Consider the following 12,239-nt stretch of genomic DNA (forward strand, 5'->3'; position numbering starts at 1 on the left):
TACATGTAGTAGTCATACCATTACAAAATGAAGCTACTCTTTTCTCGCTTCCTTTCTCAGCCTTTCATGCTCTCTTCACCTGTGTTCAAAAATAATAGAGTGGGACATACATCCCAGTAACTCGGAAGTAATCCCGGTTACTTGTTAGTAAGCAAAATCATAAACAACAGATAAAGTAGTATATATTTCAGTAAAACCTATATCATATGCATATACAAGAATTCATTCTCCTCAATCTCATTATGCTTATGCTAATACATTCCCGGTTTGACCTAGTGGAGTAATTTCTACGTTCAGACCAGGACTTCCAGTCACATGGAATAAGGCCACCATACCACTGCTTAGATCAGGTAATCCTCTTCACGTATGGGTGGTCTCCTAGGTCGGTCATGATAGAGTTAAACTTTATGTTTTGGATCATCAGAACTTCCTAGCCTCATACAGAGTAGGACCATGACCCCTTACTCTAGTTTAAGTTAACCTCATGGATCATTTCATATCCTAGGTTAGCCGTGACAAAGTCAAGCTCTACATTCTGGATCATTAGGATTCTTCTCCTAGGTCTTTCCTGGTGGAGTCAAGCTCTATACTTTAGATCATCAGGACTTCCTGGACCTCCACATGGTAGGGCCGTGTCTCGCTACTATAATCTAGGGTATTCTTGTGGATGCGATGCATGACAATGCACATGCCACCTTAAATTCATTTCAATTAATACTCACACACCTGCATGCATATTCTTTCAAAATTCTACTACTCTTATCAATTCACAAAACAATGCACATAGTTATATAAAAATACTTGCAAACAATTTCACAAACAACAAGTAAAACGGTTACTCCAGTTACCTTTAACCCTTGCTACTAAGGGTTACCAATGACACTAAGCTCCTAGGGGTATAGATTCTCACAAGCAATGCCACAGGTGCTCAATCTACACAACACAATGCCTTTCAGTCAATTCTTAACATTTCACATAAGCATTGATTTAACTAAACCGAATCCCTTAACACATACAATGGTCCAATAAATGCCTTTTAAATTCATTAATCCACTATCTATAGTCATTGGCCCTATAGGCTATTCAAATGACCATAACAACCTCCTAACTTATTATTCAACCAAAATTTTGCTATTTAATTTAACTTTTTAGCTATTTTAAGCCTGAATCCTCAAAGCTTAACCATTCAACTCCATACTAGTCACAAAACCTTAGTTCTATGTTCGATAGCCATTTTTAGACCTTTCTTTTAGATTGTAGGCTCCCTGAGGTTAAATCACACTTAACTCTAAATTCTGGTAATCCAGGGCTTAACTCACAAGAATTACCAAACTGTAGGGTTTCTAAATGAATTTCTCAAAATCTATTTCAAGTAATCCTAATTTTCAACCGTTCAAATCTCAAACATCTTTTAAGGACTCCAAATCAGAGTTTTGAAAACAAAGCGAAAGCATTGGAAATCAACTAGGACCCAAATAATGAGTTTTAAAACTCAAAATAGATTTTTACACTGATTTTGACACGTGCGCCACGGCTCACGGTTCGTGCGCCACGGCTCACGGTTCGTGCGCCACGGCTTACGGTTCGTGGGCCATGGCGTGTCTCCTCTGTGCCATGCATCACGGCACATTGCACGAAATTTGACAGATCAATGCTGTCATTTGACAGCACAAAGAGTGATCTTCCGATAGGTCCCAAATCTCTGTCCGACGTCTGATTGAGGTGGTTTTGGTGTCTACACGGAGCCTTCTCCTGGCTCTAGCTAATGGCATCGGTATCACACCCAAATTCATTTTCAACCAAAAGTTGGACACTAAAACCCATTTTAACACATTTTCACAAAATTTCCCAAATGGGGTGTCCCAACTCAACCATACGTGCCAATAGCCTACACCAACCCTTCGACCACACTCAATGGACTCTTGTAGACTCGTGCAACACACCACACACAACCACAAACACTTATTTCACAAAATCACCACTCAACCCTAATTTTCATAATACATAAAGGGGGAGGAAAAATTACACAAAACCAACCATTTCATTCATATTTCTCAAAAATACATATGGTCCTCCTTGCACAAGTATTTTGGCCTTATTCACGGGTTCACAACAAAAACTTACTAACCCAAGGCACAAAATATACTAGTTAAACACAAAATCATGCAAGTAGTAAACCAATCATGACAATTATTCCTAGTTGGCAATTACATTGACAATTACACATGTAAACAACTAAAAAGAGACAAAAAGAGGATTTACTCCACAAATCCTAAGTCTCTGTGTGTTTTCCCTGACTTGGATCCGATGAGCTAGTCCCTAAACATATTGAGAATTGAGGGGTAAGTACAACTACTCAGTAACCAAGTTTTACTTAACTCTTACAGTTACATATTAATTGTAAATAGATGCAAAAAGGCACATAACATATATATCACATAGTATTGAGCCACAATTCATAAAACTAACAACCGTGTGACCGGGCTTACCACAAAACACTATAACATGTTGTTTTCAAAAACATAACTCAGGGTTGCAAAAATAACAACCATGCGCCCTTAACACGTACCGGACCACAATACTAACAACAATGTGGCCGGACTTATATGCATGATCGTGTGCCAACCTTATATCCTTCTGTTACCTCCGACACAAAACTGGTGGCTATCACGTGGCTATGTCCTTCACCGACTAACCCAGCTTTTCACTTATGAGGAGCTATCGGGCTAAGGTTAACTCACTCACTTATGTAATCTAGTTTCCCCCAATACTAACAACCATGGGGTGTCGTACCCCTAATCTAGCCTCTTTATGAACCAGTGGAGACTAGTTAGGTTCGAGTCCCTCATAGAACAAGTCGGACAGTCCTAAATCAACCATGAGACAAGGGCTACCTCCCGATTCCAACGGTCGGTGCTAAGGCTAGTTCCCGATTCCAATGGTTACTGCCAATACCACATGGATTTTCAATCAAACTACTCCTCTCCTTAGGCGAACTCTCGCCAATGATTATGCTATGCACATTTCACACATTTTATGTATTTCAATATTCGTTACTCAACACATGACTCACATAGCACATATGCTTCACATTTTAACACATAATTCATCAAAATTCTCTACCCACAGTAATAAATCACAATTAATTTCATAAAACATCAAGGGTGGTAGAATCAAGGTTTTCTTCCTCAAAACCATTTCATACTCAAGCATTTGCCAATATGCATCATCAAATTAACTCACAAATCACATTTTTCAACACATTTAACTATAAAAATTAAGTTTCCCCCAGTTACCTTAAACATTTGAAAGGTCAAAGGTTTACCCCTCACTATATCAACTTTCCTAAGCTTCAATAAGCTCGAAAGGTGTCAAGATGAACCTCTCTACAACTAAATCATAAGGATATCATCATCATCTAGCTCTTCGAGCTTATCAATATAAAACTCCTCATACACTATTTTACCAACTCATAACCACTACCCATTCATCCCCGATGGGCTCATTAGATTCCATTAATGCACATTATCATTAATAACACCTCAAACCATCATTAATGCAAATTAACCTCTCCCAACTACCTCATAAATACCAATTTTTGGATATTAAATGCTTCTATGGACCAACCACTTCCAAAGTCATCAATGTGATGTTTCAATATATTAAATCACTCCCATTAATCTCATTTAAACCAATGGAATCAGACCCATACCATTATGGACCAAAAATCCATCTCTCAACTCAAACCCTACCATAAATAATCATAAATGAGAGAGGGAAGGGAAGAAGGAAGCACTATAATCTTACCTTGGGTGTTTGGGAGCTTCAATCTTTCCATAATGGGGCTAAATATTGTGCCCTAACAGAGTCAAAACTAAGTTCTTCATTTTCCTCCTCTCTTCTTCTTCGGTTTTCACGCAGCTCACAAGTCAGATTTATCAAATTTTTGGCCGTGCCTACAGTGCACGCTGCCCTCTGCCACGGTGCATGGCATAGAGGAGCCCATTACATTTAAATTGTGTTTGTGCACTGCGGCAGACCAACCACGAGGCGCGGCGTATGGCACAGAACATAACTCTTCACTCTTTCGTCCTCTTTCCTTGCCCGAGTGGGCCGCCTTCGATTCGGACCCATTTCTAGGGCTTAAATCACAACAATTATGCCATGTTAAGTCCCTCTGGCCACACACCTTATTAACTCACTAACTACCCTAATTAAGTTAATAAATCAAGGTTAAAATTTTTCGGATGTTACAACTCTCCCCTCATTTTAAGAATTTTTTCCCCAAAATTCGGTAAATCATATAAATCTTACCAAACTAAAAAGATAGGGATCTTGTTGCCTCATTTTCTCCTCTGTTTCCCAAGTGGCATCATCGGGAGTCATTTTCTTCCATATCACTTTCACTAAACGGAGAGTCTTATTTCTTAGCTGCTTATCTTTCACATCAGCTATCCTTTCCGGCTCAGTTCGGTAAGTCAAATTCTCCCGTAACTCTATCTCTTCTAGTTCAATAATGTGAGACAGATCGGGTTAGTGCTTCTTGAGTTGTGAGACATGGAACACATCATGTACACTCAACAAATGTGAGGGTAATGCAATCCGATACGGTAAAGGCCCAATCCTCTCTAGAATCTCAAATGGACTAATGTATCTGGGAGTCAACTTCTTGACTCGAATAGACATCCCAATACTAGTCATAGGTGATACCTTCAAGAACACATAGTCTCCGACCATAAACTCCAGCGGTCTCCTTCTCTTATCCGCATAACTCTTCTGCCGACTCTGGGTAGTTGACAACTTCTGTCGAATTACCTCTATCTTCTCTGTGTTTTGATCTACCAAATCTAGACCTAAAACACTTCTCTTACTTAACTCAGTCCAGCAAAGAGGTGATCGACACTTTCGACCATACAGAGCTTCATACATAGCCATCTGAATACTTGCATGAAAGCTGTTGTTATAAGCAAACTCCACAAGTGGTAAGTATTTATCCCAACTTCCAATAAACTCAATAGCACACGCTCGCAACATATCCTCAAGAGTTTGAATCGTTCTCTTAGTCTGTCCATCGGTCTATAGATGATAAGTTATACTAAACTTCAATTTAGTACCCAAAGCCTGGTGTAAAGCTCTCCAGAAGTTCAATGTGAACCTCAAATCGCAATCTGACACAATCTCCTTCAGTACCCCATGCAACCGTACTATCTCTTGGACATAAACCTCAGCAAATCTTTTTAAGGTATAATTTGCTCTAATGGTTAGGAAGTGAGCCGACTTAATCAGTCTGTCCACGATTACCCATATAGCATCATGACTTGCCTAAGTACGAGGCAATCCCATTATAAAATCCATAAACACATTATCCCATTTCCACATTGGGATTTCCAAGGGTTGCAAAAGCCCAGGTGGCCTCTGGTGTTCTATCTTGACTTTCTGACATATCAAACACCTAGAAACGAACTCAATCACATCCCGCTTCATTTCGTGCCACCACCACCACTTCTTCATATCTTGGTACATCTTAGTGGTACCAGGGTGAATTGTTAGCTTACTCCTATAAGCTTTGATAGTATAGTCTCTCTAATTTCCTTATCATCAGGAAGACACATATAGTCGTGATACAACACGAAGCCATCATCACTGAAACTAAAAGCCGTTGTTCAATTTTCCTCAATGTCCTCCCGAATTTCTAACAAATACTCATCTTCTAATTGTGCTTTTCTCAATTCTTTCCAAAATTCACTTGTGATCACCATGACATTCAAGTTGTATGACGCGAAATTGAGAACATTCTTGTGCTCATTAGAGAAATCCTCTAGCATCTTGTGCTCTTGCATCATTAAGAATGCTATGTGTAACGTCTTCCGGCTCAATGCATCAGCTACTACATTAGCCTTACCAGGATGGTACTTTAACTCAAAATTATAATCCTTCAAGAACTCCATCCATCTCCGCTACCGCATATTCAACTCTTTTTGATCAACTAGATATTTGAGGCTTTTGTAATTATTGTATACCTCAAACTGCATACCATAAAGGTAATGTCTCCATATCTTAAGCACAAACACCACTACCGTATGCTCAAGATCATAAGTAGGATAGTTCTCCTTATGCGATCTTAACTATCTCGAAGCATATGCTACAACTCTGTCATCTTGCATTAAAACACATCTAAGACCCTTAAGTGAAGCATCTGCATAAACCAAGAATGGAAATTTCGGATTTGGAATGGTCAACACAGGTATAGTCGTCAATCTCTACTTCAACTCTTGGAAAGCCTCTTCACACTTGTCAGTCCATATGAAAGGATGATCTTTCCTAGTCAATTTGGTTTAAAGCAGATGCAATCTGGGAGAATCCCTAAATAAACCTCCTATAAAATCCTGCTAGACCCAAGAAACTTTGAATCTCAATCACAGAAGTCAATTTTTCCTATTGTAGCACCACATCCACCTTATGAGGATCAACTACAATACTACTGGCCAATATTACATGGCCTAAAAACTTCCACTACTATAGAAAAGGGAATATTGGATGATTATTTTTGCCTATATTGGATGGTTATGAACCGTCCAATATGAGACCGTCATATATTGATAAAACAAATATTGGACGGTTATTAAAACCGTCCAATATATAATATTAGACGGTTCAAAGACCTGTCTAATATAGGGTCAAAATGGGGTGTAGAGGAAAAAATATATTGGATGGTTATTTTAAGAATTGTCCAATATATGGACATATTGGACAGTTATTATCAGAACCATCTAATATGTTAAATATATTAGACGGTTCTAGTAATAACCATCTAATATGTCCATATATTGGACGGTTATAGTAAATAACCGTCCAATACTTTCATTATATTGGATGGTTATAGTAAATAACTGTCCAATATATTGTAAATTTTTTTTAATACGCTAGCTATATTTCTTGCAGCCCCCCTGCAACAGTATAATGCAAATACAGACCAGTCCAATCCAATTTAGTTCAACCATAATTATACTAAACTAAATTGAATTATAGTAAACTAATAATTTTATTAAAATAAAAAAATTTGTTACATATACAATTGCTCAACATAGTACTAAGTAAAACAAAGTTGTTTGCTAGACTAAACCAAAGTTATTTTAAATTATAAAAACTAAATTGAAAAAGTGTAATTTACTTATTTCTAGCCTACAGCTGAAAAATGTACTCACACCATTCCTCAATAACTTTGTTAATGTGACGATCCCCGAATTCTTCACAATATGAATCGGGATAATACAGCAATAATGTAATATGACAAGAAAGTTAATTATTTCAACAAATTAAAATTCATAATCACATATAATTTAATGTAAATAACATACATACCACAGGGGGGATTAGAGTCATCCCATGAGTGATGATGTGTTTAAGAAATCTCATGACGTAATATCCACAATCCTCGCTATATGCTATTTATCGTGGGCACTGCATAGAAAAACCAATAAACATGTTATTGAATTAATTAGAAAACTAAAATTGATTGTTAAAATAGTGAGAAGTACCTTTATTATCTTCCAATTAGGATAGGCTAGATCATATGACTTGTACCTTAATGGTATAAGCAAGTTCTTTTCAGTGCGATAATGCACCATGGCCCTAATAAGAAAGAAAATAAGTTAAAATTAGAAATTTAAAATGAAAAATATAAAAATATTAATCAAAATATAAACTTATAAATTAAATAATTCCATTATATATGGCCTATTATCTGGATGCCTACTAGCAGAATCCAAGTAGTAAAACTTTGTAGTTTTAATAGCAGTCGGCATAATGCTGATTAGCATCCAATGGCTCCTAAAACAATTTGAAAACATGTGTTACGAAACTTAAAATGACAAGATAAATTAAATAAATCAGGATACCACTGAACTCACCTTTGTACATAAGGTACCAGAAATAACGTCCTCGCAGTAGGGTTTTTTTGCCTCCAAGTACTTTGCTAATGTTTGAGCTTGGCTATACCACACCTCAGTAGTGATGTTGTGATGAGCAGAGACATCATGAGGACAGACAAAGACAAATTTTGATGCAAGATCACCAGGGACGATAAAATTTTCATATAGGTACCTAAATGAAAAAAATAAACAAATTATTATATTATATTAAGTTTAAAATATAATAAAAAGTCATATAAACAATATGTACCTCATATAAAAATGAACCACGTTTTGGCTAATCGAAACTCGCTTGAGGACTTCATTGACCATTTCAACCCTAATCACATCGTGTTGTTCTCTACCGTACATGCTCTTGTCAAAGCTAATAAGCATTGTAGAATCAGCAAACAACTTTGCATATGCCTCAAGTGCACTCTAGTAGGTTTTTGGCAAATGGTTTGGCACGGTTACCTCAAATTGGCCTGATTGTCTAGTGATGCCCTTCCCCTTAGACTACACACCAATTATATAGTTAGAGACCAATTATGTGACATGTAGATAAAAAGGTAACTAGCATACCTGTTGATTTTGTGCTTTATCTTCTACATAAAAGCAAACCTTGGGCCATGCAATAAAGTTGCCACTTGCTTCTCCAACAGTAAATGCATCTAAGGTTGGAATGGGCAACGGGTAGTTAGTATCAATAGGTTCAAGAATCAACCCTCGCAAATAGTCTGTAGGCATCGGCGCATTGTGTATGGTATTTTCCCTAGGGATATTAAACACACGGCCTTTTGCCACTTTATGTCTACCAGGGCTATTTGCCACAAAAAAGAAATCGTGCTTGCCCTAAATAAAAATAAGTATAAGTTAATAAAATAATGGTCAACTAAAGTTAAGGAATAAAAATAATATATACCTCGAGAATTTGACCATATGGCTAGGCCACAGTGTAACTATCTATCTTGCTGGGACTTATGTGCTCAAAGGGCGACTTCCCAGAATCATTAGCCCTAAGCAGTGCGTCAATCATTTTTTGTTGCGCTTCTACTTGTTGTTTTAGAGCATTAAATTCAGCTAAAGAAGGCACATCTTTTGGAGTCTTTTTTCCCTACTATTTGTTTCCTTGAGACCCCCATGCCAACACCTTTAACACGACCTAGGTGATCACGATTCCCTAATGCCTTTTCTAAAACATCTTCATCTTGGGGAAGTTTGCCTTTAGAAACTTTTTTTGAGATGACACTCTATTCATCATAATTTGGAAAACACAAGTTATTAAAACAGCAATTATTAGCATGTTATTCAAAGTTGAGAATGAAAATACTTACAACTATTTTAGCAAGTTCTCGAACATGTTCACCCACATAGTTGCCATCTTTATCAGTCCGACCTAATATAAAGAGTCTGGCCCGTGATATAGAGCTCTCTGGTGTGCCCTCTTCATCAATCTATGCATTAAAATACATTAGTGACATCACATATTGCATATCAATTACTAAATTTAAAACATACCACTTGTTGCTTGATCCCTGAATACGCTAAGTGTCCTTTTAGGAAGGGAAAAAGATTTTTTGCCCTTAAATCTTTATTCTTTTGGCTCACTTCCTAACAAAATAAAAAGTACCATGATTTTAGTGATCAATTCATATAAAATTATTATACAAAATATTATGATCCTTACCAAGAATGATTTGTCAAGGTGCCTAGCAACAAAAGCATCCCAATGCTCTTGTTTGACAATGGGTTTTATCAACTCAGGGACTGTAGGACTAATATGGCCACTGGCATGAGTAATATATTTTAATCCTACAAAATATCGAAAGGCACGATGTGCCTTACATGCTACTTCCATGACGAAATGCCTTCAACTGGCATCAATCCCAAAGGCTAATTACTTAACCAACAAATTTAAGATATAAGTTAGAAAATTGACATGATAAGATAATAAATCAATTATTATTACAAATTTAAGATATATTACCTCAACTTGTTCCCATATGAAATCCATGGAGGCTGAATCTACATCATGCCAACTATTAATTGATAATCCTAAATGCCCTCTGGTCACAGCCCTAATGTAGCTAAAGAATTTATGCTTGTTGGTCCTAATTGGTTGACCTTTCGAATTCCATTGAAGAGAATATTTCTGTCCAGCCAACCATCTTCGATTAACCTTACCCATCAATACCAAGCCTTTTCTAATTGATGTACCCACAGTTTCTTGAGCATTTTTGGCCATGGACTGACTAGTAGATGTAGAGGGATGATCACCTGTCGACAGGTCAGGAAGTGGGTCAGTTGGCGAGTTAGGGGGTGAAATGGTGGCACTGGGAGGATTATTGAATAGGTTATTGGTTAGAGTGGGGTCACCAGGTCTCCTAGGTGGTATTTTTGGAGCCTTTTACCTGTAATGAAATAATTAAAAGATAAAATAGAAATAGTAATTAAGAAAATTAAAATGCACAAGGCACAAATAAAACACAAATAGTAATTAAGTAAATTAAAATACACAAGGCACAAATAAAACATAAATAGTAATTAAGAAAATTGATCACCACAAGATTAAGTCAATCTTTTTCTTTTCCTCATCTTTTTTAAACTTTTTCTACCTTGATAGCTCGATTTAATTTCATAATCTTCTCTTTCATTCTTTTACCCCTTTTTGAGATCCAAATACCTTCATTGTGATCATGCCTTATATAGTTGGCACCATCTTCGATGAGATTGCTTTCAAGTACAGTCCCCTCAAATGGATCATCCTCAACAACATCAATCACCTCTCCAATTGTTTTGTTTGACAATAAAACAATGGACCAATTTTTTTTACAGGATTAGGAACATAGAACACTTGTTTAGCCTGCGATGCCAAAATAAAAGGCTCATCTTTATTTCCATGCCTTGTAAGATTCACCTGTATGAACCCAAATGACGCATCAATTTGAAGGCCACTTTTATAATCAATCGAATTACAACCAAAGATTAGAACTTTAAACTTAACATAGTCTAACTCCCATATATTTTCAATCACTCCAAAATATGACAATGATGCATATATAGAATTTTTGTCTTTCACACTGGAAATATGCATCGCTTCAGCTATAATAGTTACACCACTATTCTGCATTGTGCTCCGATCATCCAGCTCTTTGATGTAGAATGTGTATCCATTGATTACATAGCGGTTATAAGAGACAACTTCTATGTTTGGACCTCTAGCCAACCATTTTACTCTTTCAGAAACAGAATTATAATTGAAATTGTACTTGTCAGAAACATGCTTTTTTAACCAACCTATGAAGTGCTTATTATGTTCCTTTTCATACTAAGTTTAAGTTCTTCCAGGATTATCCTTCCTAATGTCGGACTTGTGCTTGTCTGCGTACTCATCAACATCTTTAGAGTTGTGTAACACATATAGGTGTGCTTGCTCCCAATGTGTTTTTTGAGATAGTGACTAATTTGACTCCCTTCATTCCTTCCCTATCTTCTCTTCCCATGTGTCTATCTACTGGGATCCCAACATATTTGCCATCTCTTAAATACTCTTGACAAAATTCAACAACCTCTTCACCAATGTACCTTTCAACAATGCAACCTTTAGGTCTACTTCGATTTTTCACATACCTTTTTAGTACCTTTATGTTACATTCAATCGGGTACATCCATCTCAACTAAGCCGGGCCACATATTTCTACCTCCTTAACTAAGTGAATAGTAAGGTGAACCATTATGTCAAAAAATAAAGGCAGGAAATACATTTCAAGTTCACATAATGTCCTTATAATTTGGCTTTGTAACCTTGGCAATTTGTGAGGGTTGATCACTTTGCTACAAATTGACTTGAAAAAGAAACACAATTTTGTTATCGCATTACGTACCCCATTAGGTAAAATAGAACATATGGCTATTGGAAGAAAATTTTCCATTAAGACATAACAGTCATGAGATTTTAAACCTTTCAACTTCAAGTCTTTCATGGACACAAGATTCTTCACATTGGAAGAGTAACCCTCTGGAACTTTAATTGCACCAAGAAACTCACATAATGACCTTTTTTCTTTTTTGGACAATGTGTGAGCTACTGGATGAAGAAATGTACGACTTCCATTCTCCTCCAGTGCCAAGTCTTCCCTTATACCCATAGAAACTATGTCTAGCCTCGCTTTTATGCCATCTTTGGTCTTTCCTAAAATTTGTAGTAACGTATCAATAATACTTTTACACACATTTTTTTCAATGTGCATTATATCAAGAAAATGCCACACATCCAAGGTCACCCAATATAGAAAATCAAAGAAAATAGATCTTTTCTTCTACCCACTT

The sequence above is a fragment of the Prosopis cineraria genome, unplaced genomic scaffold (genome assembly GCF_029017545.1).
Source record: "Prosopis cineraria cultivar Desert tree isolate PC_DT_omini unplaced genomic scaffold, ASM2901754v1 PC13, whole genome shotgun sequence".
In the NCBI taxonomy this organism is placed as follows: domain Eukaryota; kingdom Viridiplantae; phylum Streptophyta; class Magnoliopsida; order Fabales; family Fabaceae; genus Prosopis; species Prosopis cineraria.